Source organism: Atractosteus spatula, chromosome 10 (genome assembly GCF_055471065.1).
Source record: "Atractosteus spatula isolate fAtrSpa1 chromosome 10, fAtrSpa1.hap1, whole genome shotgun sequence".
Taxonomy (NCBI): Eukaryota; Metazoa; Chordata; class Actinopteri; order Semionotiformes; family Lepisosteidae; genus Atractosteus; species Atractosteus spatula.
Genome location: NC_142715.1, coordinates 14901314 through 14920580, shown reverse-complemented (window position 1 = coordinate 14920580; position 19267 = coordinate 14901314). Strand labels below are relative to the sequence as shown.

At 43.3% G+C, this 19267-nt stretch overlaps 1 non-coding gene across 1 annotated transcript; it reads right to left on the bottom strand.

The window, feature by feature from the left end:
- Window positions 1-5343: 5343 nt before the first annotated feature.
- trnap-agg (transfer RNA proline (anticodon AGG)) lies at window positions 5344-5415 on the bottom strand. The gene has a single exon. It is a non-coding gene; the product is annotated as a tRNA-Pro (tRNA).
- Between the last annotated feature and the right edge of the window lie 13852 nt (window positions 5416-19267).

Here is a 19267-nt window from a genome sequence, read left to right as displayed (position 1 = left end):
AGCAGGAATGGCTACCCCCAGAAACCGTGGCTGAGGTCAAGGCGGTCACCCGAAGCAGGGCTAGACAGGATGTCGGAGCTGACCCTCAATCTGTAGTGCTTGGGTCACAGGGTTTTAACACCGATCTTGCGGAAATGCAGAAACAGGACCCTGCAATTGGGCAAATGTATCAGCATATCGCTGACCCAGTGCGTCAACCTCTTTCGGAGCAGGTGCTGAGCCAGTCTCCGGAGCTGAAGGAGCTGGCAGAGGTGAAAGACAACCTAAAAATTATAAAGGGGTTGTTGGTTTGTGTACCAGTTGCACAAGGTGTCCCAAAGTGGGTAGTTCCCCGCTGCCATCGGGGGGTCATGATCCAACACGCTCATGACGAGCCCTGTGGGGGCCACCGGGGAATCAAGGCCACGTACGACACTATCCAGCAGGTGGCATTCTGGCCTCACATGGGCCAAGACATCGCCGCGTATGTAAAGGGGTGTCTGACGTGTAGCCAGTTCCAACCATCACGGCCCTTGCACCGAGCACCACTCCAGAAAAAGGGCATGACATTCCCCTGGTCCAATCTACAAATGGATTGGGTGGGGCCGCTGGTGAGGTCATCCAGAGGGAACAAATATTTCCTCACTGTTACGTGTGCATTCACAAAATGGATCGAGTGCCTCCCAGCACCCAACGACACGGCAGAGACAACTGCAGTGCTGTTGGTGAACCATGTGTTCAGTCGATGGGGACTCCCCCTGACCGTGGACTCGGATCGGGGAACCCATTTCACAGCTACAGTAATGGCAACCCTGTGGAATATGCTTGGGTCAAGGCCCAGTTGCATATCTCCTACCACCCTCAATCCTCGGGCCAGGCAGAAAGGGCAATCTCTGGTCTACAAGTGGGTGCATCGCAACCACCTCCGGTTGTATCGCCCACCTCAAATGGCGCCGGAGGACACAGAATAGGGTTAAAAGTCCAAACCCGATCAAAGAGGGGGGTGCCCCTTTGTAGCTGCAGGTAGTTAGGTACTGTAGTGTAGGTCCTCCTAGGAAAATACATTCAAAAATATAGTGGAACTGTAACATGTGCCTCATCTGTGTTCCAGAATGGGAATCCTAAAACTGCCACGGCTGGTCCTGACAGTACTGTGGATCACCTCGACACAGCCCCTTGAAGTTGTGGAACCCGGTCCTCCTACCGGCATAGTCCTGCAGGACACTCCCGGATTGTTGTTAACAAATTGCAGAACATATACTCAGCAAGTGTATATACGGCTGGACCCACATGATGTGTTTCGGAAGCACATCAACATGAACAGTAGGGTGTCCTATCATGGTAGGGAGTGGGCTGGGGATACTGTATGGCATGCCCAGCTAGACACTATACACATGCTCCGCCAGCTGAGGAAGGCAACAGTCACCCAGGAGGAGATGACAGGCCTCAGCCGCCCAAAAAGGTTCTTGGGGGGTCTGATTGCTGCGGCCTCCGCCGTGGGTTCGCTATTTTCAGCGGGTCTGTTTGCTGCTAACACTGTCACCCTGACCACCCTGAGAAGGCAGGTGTCTGGGTTACGTAAGGAAATGCCAGAAATTTATGACAGGCTGTATCAACAGCAGCAGCGGCTGGAAAGCCTAGGGAAAACCTTACAGGGCACAATTTTAGCAGTAAACCTTCATGCAGCAGTGTTAAATAACACCCTCCACAACGTGGGCAGGATTGTCGACGTGTTACAGTGGGACTACACTTATGTGCAACAGGTCAGAATGCTGATGCAGGATCTGCTTAGGGAACTTAGTGCCACGGTAACTAGCCTAGCCATGGGACAGATTCCAACCTGCTTGGTTCCACTGTCCTTAGTAGAAGAAGTACTGAAGACAACCACTTCCGAGATGGTGCAGCCATTGCAAGTACATCTTGCATATAGTCTAGGCAGTGCCATTCCCATACATGTCAACCCCGAAGCCAAGGAAATAGGTTTCCTGTTGAACCTTCCCATCGTGAGTAGCAAGGATATCTATAGACTCAAGTCTATATTGAACGTTGGCTTCTGGAGGGGGGACATGCATGTGAAGTTGACCACCCCACCGCTCGTAGCTTTCCAGGAGGATGATCCAAATTTGTACCTTGTTCCAAACCTGGAACTGTGTATATCAACCAAGGATATCCACTGGGTATGCCCAAGTAAGCCATTCCTTAGGGACACAACTCAGAGGTTGTGTGGTATCAGAAAGGGGGCTGCCACTGAAAAGTGTAAGGCCACAGTGACGAGCAAAAGTGAGGTTATCGAACCCCAGGTTGAGCAGGTGGGAAAGAAATGGCTGGTCAGCACACCACAGTTAACTGTTACAATAACCTATGACAGACATGATACATCTACCGAAGTGCAGCTACCCAACCAAACAGTTTTTCTACAAGTTCCTGAAGGAGCTATAGTGCATCTCAACGATTTAGCACTATATCACCTGGAGTCAGAACTGTATGAAACGGAACTCGAGATTGTGGACACTTTCAGAGGACACAGCGTTGACTTGGATGAGAGAATCCAAGAGACAGTAAGTCTTGAGGGTGTACAGGTAGTCGAATTTGTTCTCAACGACACAAACTTAAAAACTACACTGGTAGGTCCCAAGCACAGTCGTTGTGGATCCTCTGGGGCACTAGGAACAGTAAACGTGGTCATCTTGACACTGGTGCTGGGTAGCTGGATCATGGCTGGGGTAATGTGTTGGATGCTGTTCTCTTGTATCAAAGCCTTGCGGGGTAGTTTGAATGAGAGAAAGGGAGCAATGGTGTATCACCGAAATCAGGTAACCACTCCCAAACGTCTGCCTGCTGCAGAGCTATCCGATACTGATAGCGAACTGCCGGAAGTTTAAGGTCTAGGGCTAATGATGATGCCCGATGCCTCATTTCTATGTACCTTATAACTGAGAGCAGGTATACGCAATGTTCTTTCCAACACTATTTCCTGTACAAATTCTCGAGAGGTAATGTGAATATTGGGTGGTAGAATCCACCGTGGTACAACAGACATCACTTAACTCTGTTTTTGTTTGAAGGCAACAATGCCTCAGGACCTCGTGACCTTCAAAAAGGGGGGATATGTAGCGGCAATGCTTGTTAATAACACAGAATTAAGCGTTGGTATGCTCCTAAAGGAGGCCCCATCTCACTCTGCATCTCTGTGGTGCAGCCACAGAGAAAGAATTCATGCAGGCTGATTTAAGATGTTTTCTTTTGATAAGAAACAAGCTCCCAGACAGGGATGCAATTAGCTAAGCCTGGCTATCATGATCAATGGTCATCCATTGGCACCTATCAGTCTAGGGAGTGCCGAATGGACATCTGGACTGCATTCCTAAGTGTCAAGAGTAAGTGACTTATATCTCACCTTGACCAACCAATCAGGGACTGGCAGGGCGTGGTAATACCACGTGGGTGTCCAATGCCCGCCAAACTCTCAACCAATCAGCACACATCTGGGTCTGGATCAAAAAGGGAGCGCAAGCTCAGATCGGGGCTCTCCTTGGCCATTTTCGCGCATCCTCAGAGACAATCACGTGACAACTGCTGTTGTCTGCAAAAGGGCTTGGACTTTGTTCTAAGCGCGAGGCCGAGGATCCCGTAAGTACTCAGAATTCTACCAACGTGAATGCTCCGCTTGATCAACGGCAGCCTACAGTTGGACCCTCGTCGACAACCTGAATAGCTTATTCAGAAGCAGCGCTGGACCGGGAACGAACCAGCTTCTTCCCAGGCAAAAGAGTGACTTGTGAGGACTCGCGGTCACACTCTGTGCATAGAGACTTTCTACTAGCCAGCCGGACTGCTGGTAGATCCCCTCGGAGCAACGACTGCCCCGCGCGCCGCAGTCAGATTCCTCTGCCCGTCCTACTCCGAGCTGCACCTCGACTGGTTGGCCGGTAGCCAGAGGACGCCGACACAACGCCCATTGGACAACCGCTGGAACAGAGGCTGCAACAGAGCCTGTCAGCTGGTTTGGTGTTCGTGCCGGGAAATTCCAAATCCAAACACAGTGGATAAGTAAACCCCATGTTCTACATTGCGTCTCGAGAATTCAATTGTACCCTAACACAAGTTGTTATCAATTTAATTCATGAGTAATGTATTTACTTCCGAGTTTAGAGTAACAGTGGGTAATAACACTGATTAGCGATTTGGTAACTGAACGATATATATTGACATATATTCTCTGTTGTGTATCTCTTTGTGTTTGCATCTCTTCGAGATTATATACCTTGTATATTGATAACCCTTACAGTAAGGTCTGCCGCTCGTATCCAGGCAGACTAGTATATGTTTGATGCACAGTTTATATTAATAAATGTATCTCGTGTATTGAACCCGTGTGTGTGCGTTGTTAGTTGTTCTGACGATTGATTTTCTAAAAGCCCCAACGAACAACCTCGTGATTACTGCTACAATCAATTATTGTCTCAGTAAACCCATCAAACCACTACAAGACCAAGGGCAGTGGGCGGTACCCGGCAAGAGGGGCAGAGGCGGTAAGACATGATGCCAAGAAGCATGAAGCGAGGGGGATTAGCTCAAATGGTAGAGCGCTCGCTTAGCATGCGAGAGGTAGCGGGATCGATGCCTGCATCCTCCAGGTCTGAGTTTGGAGCTCCGGGAGCCCGGTGCTCTCATTTAGCCTCTGCAACTTCTGACAGGTGCTCCTCTGTTGCGGAGAGAATGTCCTTCAGTTGTCAAGCGTTGAAGGGCCACACCTCCTTCCCTCAGTCTGCACTGAGTGCATCTCTGGCATTTTCTCGTCCAGTTTGTCAGCTTAGCAAGTGAAAAGTATATCCGAATGAAAACAGTGCTGATAATACTCTCACAAGTTGTTAGAAGACGTGCTTTTGATCATCGATTGCTTAACAATCACATTCGTTCGACTTCAAATCTTGAAAGCTCTCAGTGAGAACATCATAGGCTGCAGGACGCCCCCTAACTTAAGTACTTCAGCAGAAAGAAGAGCAGACAGCTCCACAAATATGCGAGGCGCAGAGAGCGCAAGGCGAGCCACACACGTTTCGGTGGCTGAGAGAGGCCAGTTTTTGCTTCTGCATTTCCCAAGTAAGGACGCATGACAACAAGTGATCGCGGTGCTCATCTACGACATAGTGGTGATGAGTTTTCAGTACGTGTTCTTTTGAACGAGCAATGAGGTTGCCGCCTTGGACAGCTGACTGCACGCTCTCATTGTGCCACGTGATGAGAATTCGCCAGGCTCGTTCAGTCATTAGTCACATTCCATCGTTTGCCATAAGCAGACACTGCGAAGTGAAGTGGATATCAGTTCCCAGTCTTGTGGAAGAGGAGGAAAAGAGCACACAAGGGCTTGTCCGGGAGTTGAACCCGGGACCTCTCGCACCCTAAACGAGAATCATACCACTAGACCAACGAGCCACAGCAGTATTTTCTATTTCAATCTGTCAGCGAGCTTGAGGATGGGGGAGAGGCGTCATTCGCTCGTCCAGTCAGACCTTCATCAATAAGTCAAGAAAGCCGCAATTACACGACTGCCTTGCAGACGAAGGGCAGTGAACTGTGCCCGGTAAGAGGGGAACAAGCGGCACTAGGTGACGCCGAGGCATAAGCCCCAGCGAGAGGGGGGTTGGCTTGTATGGTACAGCTCTTGCTTTGCTTGTGGGAGGTAGCAGGATCAATTCCCACATCCTCCAGGTGTGTGCTTAGAGCTTGATGTGCCAAAAGGTGTCCTTTAGCCTGTGGTCACGCCTTGCATGGAGAGCATCGTGCAGCTGTCAAGCGTTTCGCAGCCACGCCCCCTTTTCATCTTCTCTCTGGGTTAAGCGTCTCCGCCACTCTCTCTTGACATTTCATGTCAGCATGTCAGAAGTCCGAGTGACATTTTTAATGGCTGAGTGAGGGCACGATGCTGAAGCAGAGAGGCCACTTCAGCCAGAGAGACTTGTGCTAGGTGAGATCTGAAAGACAGACTCGCAACAGAAACAGACCAAAAAAATATCGGTGAGATCAAAAGGCAAATGCAACATCCAGCAGAGGGCGTCGCAAGATTAGGGTACAGGTGACTGAAATTCACGTGAGGCAAACTTTCCGACACATGCACTGCAGCTGGCCTCATTGGCGTAGTAGGTAGTGTGTCAGTCTCATAACCTGAAGGTCGTGAGTTTGTTCCTCACATGGGGCAGGGTTGCTTCCTCTCTTGCTCTTTTCAGACACTTGCGCCAACTGTTCGCTCATAACCACGTCTGGAATGCGTGACCTTTACACGGGGGAGAAGCAACACCGCATCCCTTTCCTAAAGAACATTCACATTCAGAAATAAGTCAAGAAATTTGCCATTACTTTCGCTCGCGCTGCTGTCGGCCTGCCCATGTTGCCAAAGAAAGATTCACTCGGCGTCAACATGACAGAACAGCGATCACTTGAAAACAATGTTCCACACTCCGTAAGCAAGAACTTCAGTGTTTGCAGTCACCCGATATGCCGATAGTCAAAGGAGCGCAAAACACGAAGCGTCAAAAGACAAGATGAGTTGATGGAAAGAGCGTTGAATTGATGAGCACAAAAGTTCAGGTCGTACAATAGGCAACGAAGGTCCCGGCGTCATCATCGCACTTAAAAGGACTGCCTTGCAGACTAAGGGCAGTGGGAGGTTGCTGTTTTGAGACGGAGGCATTGGGATGGTGGGCCAAGATCTATTCTTCTTAAGGAATTCTTCATCGTGAAAGATCGGTCAACATGTCATCCAAAGAACTCAGGGAATCATGTGCTACTGAAGGGAGTGAAGTGCTGAAACACATGACATGCCCCCTTGATCTCACATGCACAATTCTGCTGCAACATGCACAGCTACCGTCCACACCAGGCAGTGGGGCTTCAGCAGAATTTGCTACGCCATCTGCAATTACATATCCAGCTGCACACATATACATGGCCCTTCTGTCCTTTTCAGGATCTCAAAAAAAAGCATAGCGTGGTTTTCCTGCCACCTGATTGACCTCATCTCCCTCAGAATATGCCCCGCCACATTCATTGCTGAAGCAGGACGGAGGCTAACGGACATGTCAGAACAGTGAGGTTCAACGATCTCTCCAAAATATTGTGGTTGTAGTGGAAGAGATATGTTTTAAATTGTACCTTGGTATTTCAAACTCTCTCTAGAATGTTATCCATTTCTATTTTATTTTGACAGGAACTGTTAAAAGGCTAATGACACTAGATGAAAAGAGAAGAAAGAAAACACAACGTTTCAGCCGTGGAGCCTTCTTCAGGTGTGAGGGCTCCACGGCTGAAATGTTGTGTTTTCTTTCTTTTCTTTTAAGCATGGAATAGACCTATTACTTGTTCCTTTGCAGCCTACACATGGTGACGCAGCTCCCCACCTGAACTGCTAATGATACTAGATGCCTGGTAGTTTGTGGTACTTGGTTATTGTCTTATGTTTGCTCAAACTGCATATGTGTTGTAGCGGCGAGGCTTATTAATAAGAAAGAATTAAGTGTTCTGAGCCTTCCCAAATGAGGCCCCATCTCTGTTCATCTCTGTGGTGCAGCCACAGAGAAACTATTCATGCAGGCTGATTTAAGGTTTCCTTTGATAAGGGACAGCTCCCAAAGGGGGATGCACTTAGCTAAGCCTGGCTATCATGATCAATGGTCATCCATTGGCGCCTATCTGTCTAGGGAGTGCCAGATGGACTGCATTCCTAGGTGTCAGGAGTAAATGACTCATATCTCACCTTGATCAACCAATCAGGGACTGGTAGGGCCGAGTAACCCACGTGGGTCTCTGATGCCCATGGAACTTTCAGCCAATCAACGAGCTGAAGTTCCTCCAGGTAAAAACAGGCAACACAGAGAGCCTGTAGTAAGATTCAGGAGAATTCTGTGGACTTTTCTAAAGGGAATTCAAAGGAGAATTCCAGGGCAGGACAGCCCAGGAGCAGAAGGCTCCCAAGGGCAGGACATTCTCACAGCGTGCCTCCTGACCATCCTGAGACTCAGCCCGGACAACCACGGAACGGCCAGTGTGTCCGAGTGCCAGAACTTTCCTTTGTTCTAAGAGTCTAGAGCGGAGGTTGCCAGAGAGTAACCAGAGGATCCACCCGAGATTAGCACCAGCAGCAGGCCTCGTGAACAGGTCGGAACTGTGGACAGCTGAATCACTATTCAGAACTAGCGCTTCATCAGGAACGAACCGGTCTTCTTCCTGACTTGCTGGGACCCACAGTCATCTTTTCTCCTGTGCGCAAACTTTGCTAGTTAAAGCCAACACTAACTAGCCGGTCAGTGAGCATCAGCAGCGCACCGTCGCAAGCCACACAGCACAGCCTGGCACCGAGCCAGAGAGCGCGGATTGGACAGCAACAGCCTGCAACTGTTTCTTTGAGTCCGCAGGAGATCTGAATCCCCAGAGATTGGATGAGTATTCAACTTCACTGCATTACTGCTCGAGAATTCAATTGTTATCCCAACCAGTTGATATCAATTTAATTCCTAAGAGTTATGTACTTGTTTTAAGTATCTAATGTAGAAGTTATAACCAAGTTCATTTATGAAATGGTCTAAATGAATGATATATTGAACGTATGTCCTTTTGATATGTGTAACACTTTGTAACTGACTGAATATATACCTTTTGTATTCTGATAACCCTCTCGATAAGATCTGTTAGGTTTATATGCATATTCTATGTATTAATAAATGTATCCTCGTGTATTAGTACCTGTGTGTGTGCGTTGTTTGAGTTATGTCGCATGGTTGGATTCTAAAGCCATCAAAAGAATCAATTTTGTGATTTACTGCTACAATTAATAATTGTCCCAGTAAATGCCCAAACCCTACAGAATTGGTGCCTTCAGAGAGCACACTACAGTGTGATTGCATATTTTTGTGTATTTTCATATGTCAATATTTAATTCACTCACATTCCTGTATGCTTGGAAGGAAGGCAGATTGGATTTGGCACAGGACGCCTGCTCATATATGTTGATCTTTGTTGGGCTGGAAAAACAATGATAAAAAGTGTATGAAAAAAGCTCTCCCCAACATTCTTGGCCTTCTCTTGGCCATGGTTACACTGCCCATTCTTTCCGTCTTTTGTCCTTCTACAAAGATTCCAGGGCTCTTTATCCACCATAATATCAGAAGCCAAAAATAACCATCTAATGTGTAAACAGCATTTGTAATGTTGGTAGCTGGAAGAGGTTAAGTATGTTTGCAAGACCTAGTTGATTACACCACAGACTTACCTTGTTTTTTTTTTCTTTTAAAGGCTGTGCTGGACTGTACCACTATCATAGAAGATTTTTTTCAAGACACATCGCAGTTCCATAGTAGAATTTATCAATAGTAGAATTCCATAGGACATTATTTATCAACATCTAACATTACCCAGTGTGAGACTCTGCCAGTAAACCTCAGAGCATTGAGTTCTCCACTGGTGAAGATGGCTTTCTGAAGTCATGAAATCCACTGCTGGGATGCCTGAGAGACAGTGATTGAATCCTGGCTGGAATTAGGCTCTCTGTTAGTGTTGATCTGTGGGAATTATGTGGTAAAAAGGGAAAACTCCTTTACTTTAGTCACTTTGAAAGTTCAAATGTACAGATCTTCAGAAACCCCAGTCTGAAGGATGAAGCAGGTTCTGCTCAAGGAGTTGCCTACGTTTTGCTCCATTCAATCCAAGCGGATAGTCCAACATTTGCCTTCTCTTGGCCATGATTACACTACCCTTTCTTTCATCTTTGTACTTCTACAAAGATTCCAGGACTCTTAATCCACCATAATATCAGAAGCCAAAATTAACCTTCTAACATGTACAAATCATTTGCAATGAAAGGAGGTGGAAGGGTTTAAGAATGTTTGTAAGACCTGGTTGATTACCACACATAGACATACTTTGTTGTCAGTTTTTTTTCTCTTTGAAAGGCTATAGGAGGGGTGTGATGGACTGTACCACTATCATAGAAGATGTTTTTCTTCTAAGGACACTTCTGTAGCGGCAAGGCATATTTAAAATACAGGAATTAAGTTTGCTGTTCCCTTGCCAGTCCCTCTCTCCCTCATCTCAGTGCAGCTGGATACAGAGAGGCCATTCCATCTGGTTCACATTTAAGGTGTTTTTCTAGCTGATAGAGTTTCCTGATAAGGAACAGCTCCCAAGGCTGAGATTCACCAGCCACCCTAATAAGTGGTCATCTCTGGCGCCTTACTGTCTGGGAGATTCCATGGGAGAGGCTCATCCCAAGGTTTACAACCCTAAGGTCAGAGGTCACTGTTACTCATCCTCCACCTCAATCAGCCAATCAGGAACTGGTAGGGCAGGGTAACCCCACGTGGGTCTCGAATGCCCGCGGAACTTTAAGCCACTGAACTACCGTAGTTCCTCCAGATAAAACAGGCAGCACGATGCCCAGAAGGTGCCCCTCCAGGACGTTCTCAGACTGAGCTCGGACAATCACGTGATGGCCAGTGTGTCCGAGTGCCAGGACTTAACTTTGTTTTAAGAGTCGAGAACGGAGGTTGCCCGTGCATAATAAAAAGATCTTCTCGAGGTTAGCAAGCCTCGTGAACCGCCGGTACTCCACCGCCAAAGCTCACCTGATCAACGAGTGAACTACGGTTGGAACTGTCGACAGCTGAATCTCAGGATTCAGGGCTAGCGCTACATCGGGAATGAACTGGTCTTCTTCCCATCTAAAGAGTGTGACTGGCTTGGACCCACAGTCACTTTCCATGTGCACAAGCCCTGCTAGTTTCAGCCAACACTAACTAGCCGGTCTTCAAAGAGCATCAGCAGCGCATCGCAGCAAGAATCTCTCCCTCCTCTCCTTCTCGCCAGCCGCACCGGCCACTGCCTGGCACCGAGCCAGAGAGTGCCGATTGCACACAACAACAGCCTGCCACTGCTTCTTTGTGTCCGCGGGAGATCTGAATCCACACAGATCGGATGAGTATTCAACATTCTGCATTACAGCTCGAGAATTCAATTGTTACCTCAACCACAATTGATATCAATCTAATACCTATGAGTGATGTACTTGCTTTTGAGTATCTAGTGTAGAAGTTGTAATCCCAGTTCATTTACGAAACAGTCTAAATGAATGGTATACTGAATGTATGTCCCTCTTGGTTTGGAACTCTTCATGATTTAATATATACCTTTTGTATTCTGCTAACCCACACTCTTAAGATCTGTTATGTTTATATGCACATTTTATGTATTAATAAGTGTATTAGTATCTGTGTGTGTGCGTTAATGAGTTAACCCGCAAGGTCAGTTTTCTAATAGCCATCAAAGAATCATTTTGTGACTTACTGCTACAATTAATAATTGTCCCAGTAAATACACAAAACCCCTACACACGCATGGAAACCAATATTTACCTGCTAATCCAGAATGCAGCAGAGAACAGTTGGACAGAAGGTTAGTATCTGTCGATACTGCATCACAGAAGTCAGTCTCTTCCCCCTCATTATGCAGGCTGACTTGTTCACGATGAACTGTCCTCCAGTGACAGTCAGCTGCAATCACTGACTCAGACAGGGTGTTGATCCGTTGGTGGCACTTTGGCTGATTTGGTTAACATGCTTTCCTCTTAAACAGGAGATGCTGAGTTCAAATCCCAGCAGTGCTTGTCTTCCTGTCTTGTCTTACAAAATGAATCACTATGGATGATTACGTACAGCTTGATTTTGTTTAACGCAAGTTTTCATTTTCTTTCTGGAACAACTTGCTTTTCATGAAATTCATACAGCTTGTGAAAGATGAAATACAAATCTTGCCTTGTATATCGCAGGCTGGTAAGAAAAAAGCATTATTTTCTTTTTTTTAAGCTTGCAAATGGAGAAAAGGGACACACGTGAGTCTCTGTTAATTGAAAGGTTAGTGGTTTGAGCCCACCCAGAAATGCACTTGTCATTATTGCAATGTAAACCGCATCCCTACTTATTCGGATTTCTTAGCAAAACCTTAACCCACTTGATATTTGCAAGAAATGTGAATGTTTTTGTTAAACAATTAAGTACGTAAGTCAATATCACTGGGAATGGCCAATAATGACCAACATTCAAGGACATCATATTCAGCCAAGGACTTTGATCTTCAAACGGCTGGCAGAAGAATTCATTTATGCTCTCGATGCACCCTTAGTTAGAATATTTAAAATTACGACACAGATTCGTTGGAGAACTTGACAAGCAAAAAAGACAGTTGGACAGCATGATGATGTTAGGACTGTACGTTTGTATTTTAATACTTTTGTATATTTATCTTAATTGTAATATAAATGTAACCATAAATGCTGTTCTATGTAAATACATTTTGTTGTATTTTATCATATTTTAGCTGAGGGCACAAGGGGGTCTATTATACCTTCCGAAACTTCCAAGACAACTATAACAGAGGCTCATATTTTAATATAATTTCCTTTAAAAGAAAACCACAATTTGTACGATATCATCCCTCAATATCGACGTTCAAATGAAGGATTTAAAGAAGCAACAGTGATAGGAGAGTACATTGATTTTGGACCAATGTTTGCATCTGAACAATCCTTCCTCCTGGAAAGAAGAAAAAACAGGTATGTTTTGAGTCTCATGATGATGCTCTTCTGGATAAAAAAAACAGTGCAAATTTGTTTCGGATGTATTTTGGATAAAATTATAACTGTCATTGAAGAGAACTTTGATCAATTGAATGCAGTCGAAACTTTTGACATTTTATATGATGACAGGACGTACATTTAGGACTCAGTACCGATAACGCTGCTGATATTGATGGAGTAGAAATTAAGTGTATTGGCAATTTTATCTGAGGCAAGAAGTACTAGAACACCTCCTATAAAAATGTTAGGATTCAGAGCAAGAAATATTTTTCCACTTCACCCAATGGTATTGCATTAACGAGGCTGAAGCTGGCTTCTTATTCGCCAGCTTCTTCTTCTGCCTTAAATGCTGCTGCTGTGATGTTATGCCGCCTTTCGCCTGTAGATGGCTCTTTACAGTAATTTTTAAAAGTACTAATCGGGATGGATTACTGTATTTATCCTCAGTAAATGGGAATATGTAAGTAGTGACTATCCAAATAACATTTTTGTGTGAAACACATTTCAGAAAATTGTAAACCAATTTTCAAAACTCACAATTACACAAACACAATAAGTAAATAAGACAAAGGCAAAACATAAGTTCACAGGCACTTTCTGCATATTTACCACGACCTTGCCTTCTGATCATAAAAAGTCTTAAAATCTTGCATTTTACAAGAACTTTTTAATATAAATGGAACATTTAGAACATGGCATATGAGAATATATGGTTAACCGAGGATGAGCAACGGGTGATTGCACTTTCTGCTTCTTGCTATAAACCTACCCCCTGGTTATAAAAACATCTAAAAATTCTGACACTGAGGTGTGAGAGACAATGGAACAGACTATCAAAATCCTGAACTTTAGGGAATTTTACTGTGCCATTTTTTTAAATATGACCCTGTGAACATGGCATGTCCCTCCTTCCTCATTACCAAAACATCTCAATGTTCCGACACTATGTACATTGGTAATTACAACACTTCACTGTTGCATTTCTGAGTTGTGACATTGTGAACATGGCATGTTAAAGTATATAAAATCAGATCAGAACAGGCTAAATGCAATTCATAGTGATTTATCATTTTCTTACTTTCTAAATGAAAAAAAAAATTCAGTGATTATGACACTTCGGTATGACATAAAATATGCTTCAATGACAGAATAATTAATCATGGAAAAAATACCCACAGTGGACATTCATAGTTGTGATTATAGGAATGTTAAATATCAGGTGAGTAGCTGCGGCAGCATGTGTAGGCTGCAAAGGAACAAGTAAAGGGTTATTCCATGCTGAAAAGAGAAGAAAGGAAACACAACGTGTTGGCCGTGGAGCCTTCTTCAGGTGTTAGAAAGACAGGGCAGTATGCAAAGATAATTTTCTTTTTATCTTTGCTTACTGCAGTTTATCTTTGATGACAACATCAAAGACATTAAGGGATTCTTACGGCTAACAGCTCCACATCAACTTCCTTTTATAACTAACCTCATCAGATCTCTCAACTCCCAACTCTTCCAGTTTCTCACTTCAGAGAAGGATAAAAAAACTCAATCATCCTCTACAGAGAAAAACCATCAACACCCCTACCACCTCCACCAGTCCAAACCTTGTTGTTACTGTACCCTCTGACCTTTCCCTTTCACCCTTTTGCATCCTCAGCTAACATATTTTAATATTACAACACAATTACAATAAATTGTACAGTATTTACAGTTTAAAATTAAGGTAAATATGTCAAAATATCAAAATCCAACTGCACAGTGCTAACAAAACAATGCTTGTCAAGTTCTCAAACAAATCTACATTGTATTTTTAAAATATTTCAGCAGAGGATGTGACGGGAGTATAAATGACGATTCGACGATTATTTTTCTTGGGTGAATATGGTTTTCTGGGGAGTTGCGATGTTGGGCATTATTGGACATTTTTGACACGTGTTGAACAGTCGCATTTCCTACAAATATTAAAATGGCTATGGTTTAGCTGAGAAATCCAATCGACCTATGCGAAAACAATGTTTACATCGCAAAAGAAACCCGTCCCCGGGGAACCACCAACTTCTCAGTTAACAGCCGAACGCACTAACCGATTGCGCCACAGAGACTTATTTTGCTAGCCGGTAATATTTCTTCTGCACTGATAACCAAGAACTGAATTTCATGTTTCGCAAGCTGTGTGAATTTCATCAAAAACAAGTTTTCCAGAAAGGAAATGAACACATGCATTTAACAAAATCAAGCCCTTTGTGAGTGCCCAAAATGGTACGTTCTGTACTACAAGATAGGAAGAAATACACGGCTGTGATTTGAACCGGTGCTTTTGTTCAATAAAGAGGAGCTTTAACCAACTAAGCTACGGTGACAAGACTTCCACTACCTTTTACAGCCACTTGGACACACCGCTCTGAGACATCTGCGTTCAGAAAGCGCTGAACCTGCTCTCAGAGCAAATTGCCTCTTTTACATACAGTAGCAGCCCCGACACTGAGAAACGAAGAGAACTGGCTTTTATCTGGCATTTTCATGTCCAATGCGTTTGACATCTCCCAAGGGCGACAGAGTTCTTTTGCAACACTATTTCTTCTTCTTTTTTATTTCTGTACGCTTTGATAAAAAAACGAGAAATCGTGCAAGGGAAAAATGTCTTTTTTTTCATAGAGAAAACGTGCACCAGGAAATGTTGTGTTGAGAAGAGGTGATTTAACATGATACGTGACCTAATTTATCGGAGTAAATGCTCACCCAGCAAGGTCTGGAGAAGTTGGAGAGTCTGGTGGATGTAATAATTATACGGTGTTGTGGAAGAAAACAGTCTTTCTTTGAATTCTCAATCAATCGGAATTTCAGTGCGAAACATAAACCCTTTGTCTGATTTAAAGAGATGATATTTTAAAACTCATAAAAAATCAGAAAACACACGTTTCTCACTTTGAAATTTTAGACTGGGCGGTATATTACTAGTTGCGACGCTGAGTACATTATCGGGGAATTCCGGTTATGTGAAATACCAGCAGTTTAATAAATAACGCATCTGATTTTGGATCATAAGATTGTAGGTTCGACTTCTACCTGCCTCGTGTAAATTTTATTCAAGCTCCTCAGTAATAGATATCTATTATGTAATGAACCGCACCTGAAAGCAAACATTGGGTCTGTTTCCTTTGTTTTCCAGCATGAAATAGCAAATCGTTACAAAAAGTACCTGCTAATGTCCAATAGCGTTTTTTTTTTCAAATTACATTTTCAGGCTTCAGACACTTTTTAATAAAACAAAAGTGTCCGGAAACTCCCTAACTTTCAGGTTTGCTTGAACCTGTATTAAAAGAAGTTATTTGAAACTTCCGGGATTCCATTCTCTGATGTAGCTGTCTCTAAAGACGGATGTGATGTTTCGCAGATGTGAACTGTGCCTTCTCTCTTGTGTTCAAGGGTATTCGCTGTGTGAGATCCTAACTGTATGTCCAGTAGGGCTCTATTTTGTTTTATCTATGTGGTGTACAGATAGAACTCAACTACATGGTTTGAATTCCGTGTTCAGGACGAGCAGAACCTGAAAAACTAAAAGCAGACCTCGACGTGATTTGAACATGCAGCCGTCTGATATGGAATCAGACATGCTATCTTTGCGCCACGAGGTTATAGTTGTCAACGCCTTTGAATTCCCCGAAGGAGACAAATCAACTTCACAAAAAAAAATCCTGTGAAGAGCGCCGCTCTTCCGAAGAGAGTCTCTTCATCCCAGACCACATTTTCTTCCTGCGCAGCTCTTGTGCAGGTGTTGTTCTCAATAACAGATCCAGGAACACTGATTGTTTTTCTATTTTTTTTTAATTAAATACCCCATGGTGCAACGGTAGCACGTCTGACTCTAAATCCCCAAGTTCATTTTCAAAGTATATCGGAGTCAACTGATACTGATCAGGTTCTGCTGCTGCTGAACCCGCAGTCTTCACCTTAAAGTTCAATTCCCCAAGCCTTCTGACCTTATATGTCCATCCCTTCTCGTCAAAACTCGTATTTTCACAGGGTACCCTACAGAAATCGCAGTATAGAATGAAAAACTCCAGTAGATCTCGGCCACTGTAGGTGATTTTCCTTTAAAAACAAATTAATCTCCGGAAATTTTACGGAGTGTATCACTTTCACTGAGACCAAGGAGTGTTAAGCTGTACATGAGTCTTTGTGGCTCGGTTGTTAACAAAAAGGGTGGTGGTTTGAGCCCTCCCAGGGACGCTATGAGCCTCTTAAAGTACACACCCGTCTTACTTTATCTCCACGGCTGGTCTTGTACCGCAATCAAATACAGAGCCCGCAGGGGGCAGTAGGCTCGCAAATATAGCTCACTGTGTATATAATGAAGAAGCAAAGATTAGTTTCTTATCTGCGCGTTACAGGGTCTTATGCAACTCGTACCAACAGCTGGGGTTTGATCCCTAAACGGGCTATTAGTTGAAAGGCCATTGTAAATGACGTGTAAGAGATTTATAGATAGATACTTTATTGATCCCGTGAGGGGAATTAATCAAGCTTATCCAGCTGGCTTTTATGTTTCACACTAAATTGCGAACTTGAAACCAAAATAGTTAGAAATATGGAACACAACCATTGTTCCCCAAGAAGGAAAGCTGTTTAACACTGATGTCACACCTTTTTAATCAACCCAGATTGTGAAGACAACTCTGCCCTGTCAAAAGAAAATGTTGCACAAAAGTTGGAAAGCACACTCTGAATCCATCTGTACTGTATATTTGATTTCCGCGAACCGTTCAAGGCTGCTTGGTGCTTCGCACTCAAGTCATTTAACTTCATTTTAATATGGATGTAACCATAAATGTTCTTAAGCATGTTGTACTTTTGTCGTACTTTTTAAAACATTTTAACTGAGGACGCACGACAACTATTATACCTTGTGATACATGCAAGACATCTGTAAACGAAGATGTAATTACAGTCAAATTGGCAATTAACAGAAAACCACAATTTGTATAATATTATTTCTCTATGTCGATGATCAGTTGAAGGATTTGAAGAAACTATATAATATTATTCCTCGATATCGATGATCAGTTGAAGGATTTAAGGAAACAGCAGCGATAGAAGGTGATTTTAGTTTTGAACCCATCTTTACACCTCAATAATCCATGTGTCCTCGAAAAAAGAAAAGACAGGCATGTTTTGAGTCTCATAATGATCATCTTCTCGATCCAAAGAAACGTATAAATTTGATTCCTTCCGTAGTATTTTGGATTTTCTTACGAAGATCTCACGAAGTATTGCCAGGATCTATATTTAGCGTTCTGTAGCGATAACACAGCTGATATTGATTGAGTAGAAATCTATGATGTATAGACAACTTTATCTGAAGCGAGAAATCCAAGAATGCTACTTATGAAGTGTTAGGATTCATACCAAGATATACTTTTTGTTTTCAACCCAAAATGCTGCTATTGCATTACACATTATGTGAACATTACCAGTTTTGGTAGCTTCTCTGCGCGAAACTAATTTTCAAAACTGAAACTAATTACAAAATTACTTAAGATCAACCATGACAAAAAATTATAAATCAGGACTAATTTTAATATCAACTCATATGACTACAGAAGAAAAGATTTAACTGAAATATTAATAATACTATGCAAGCCTAAAAAGTAGAACAATTCAATTTATATAACTTTTATTTTTTTATATTTTGAGAAATGGGCTCACACACCGGAAGACACTAACGTTTCTCTTCGTTATGTTGTGTAAACATGTCTCTCTATGAACACGACCAAAGAGTTCTCACTCAACAGAAGACTGCGATGTGAGCACAGTAATATAAAGCACCTGGAGATGCGGGGGATTGAACGGATTGTTATATGCTTTAAGTGATGGCTGTACGCACAGAAAAAAACGACAGTACTGATGATTTTTTTTTTTAGTTGAAACACAGATTCTTTCCAAGATAATGGATAAAGGCAACCCAGTGGATACTCTAGTAGAATGTGGAAGACCGTTCACCTTTGTAACCAACGCAACCACAGGAACAACGTCAAGAAGCAAAATCAATTCCCCATTTAAATTTGACATGTGAGGTATGTTTTGTGACTGCTTGATGTAAACCCTATGATCTCTTTTGTACTTGGACAAGTTATTTCTGATGGAGCGCTATCCGCAAATATTTAATAAGCTTTACCCCTGCCGATGATTCGGTGTGAAGTATCACAGAGAACTGCTTTCACAGACAAAAACAGCTCACCACCACAGCCAATATTAAATGTAGTTGCTGGCACACTACAATGTGCACTGGCTCATAAGTGATTTCGGCAGACGTTGCTCCCTATGTAAAGCTGAAAGTGCCAAAGAGCATTTCTGTTAAGAAAACATTTTTTTCTGCATTGATGTTAAGCTTAGGGAGCCTGTCTTTTTGAAATTCTTTCTCTAAACACCGTGTGCAGCCTCCAGAGAGACTAACAAATATTTCTTTTGAGAAAATGTCTCACACATCAGAAGACACTAACGTTAATCTACGTTAGAGTATGTGAATAACAGTTTAACCGAAAAAGCTGTAATTGTGATTTTGCTAAAATTCAATAAATCGTCCATCAACAGTAAGAAATTATTAAGAAAGTAAGAAATTGTTTTATTTAATAAACTATAAGACATGAAGAGAGTTTACAGGTTATATCCTTCACTTTG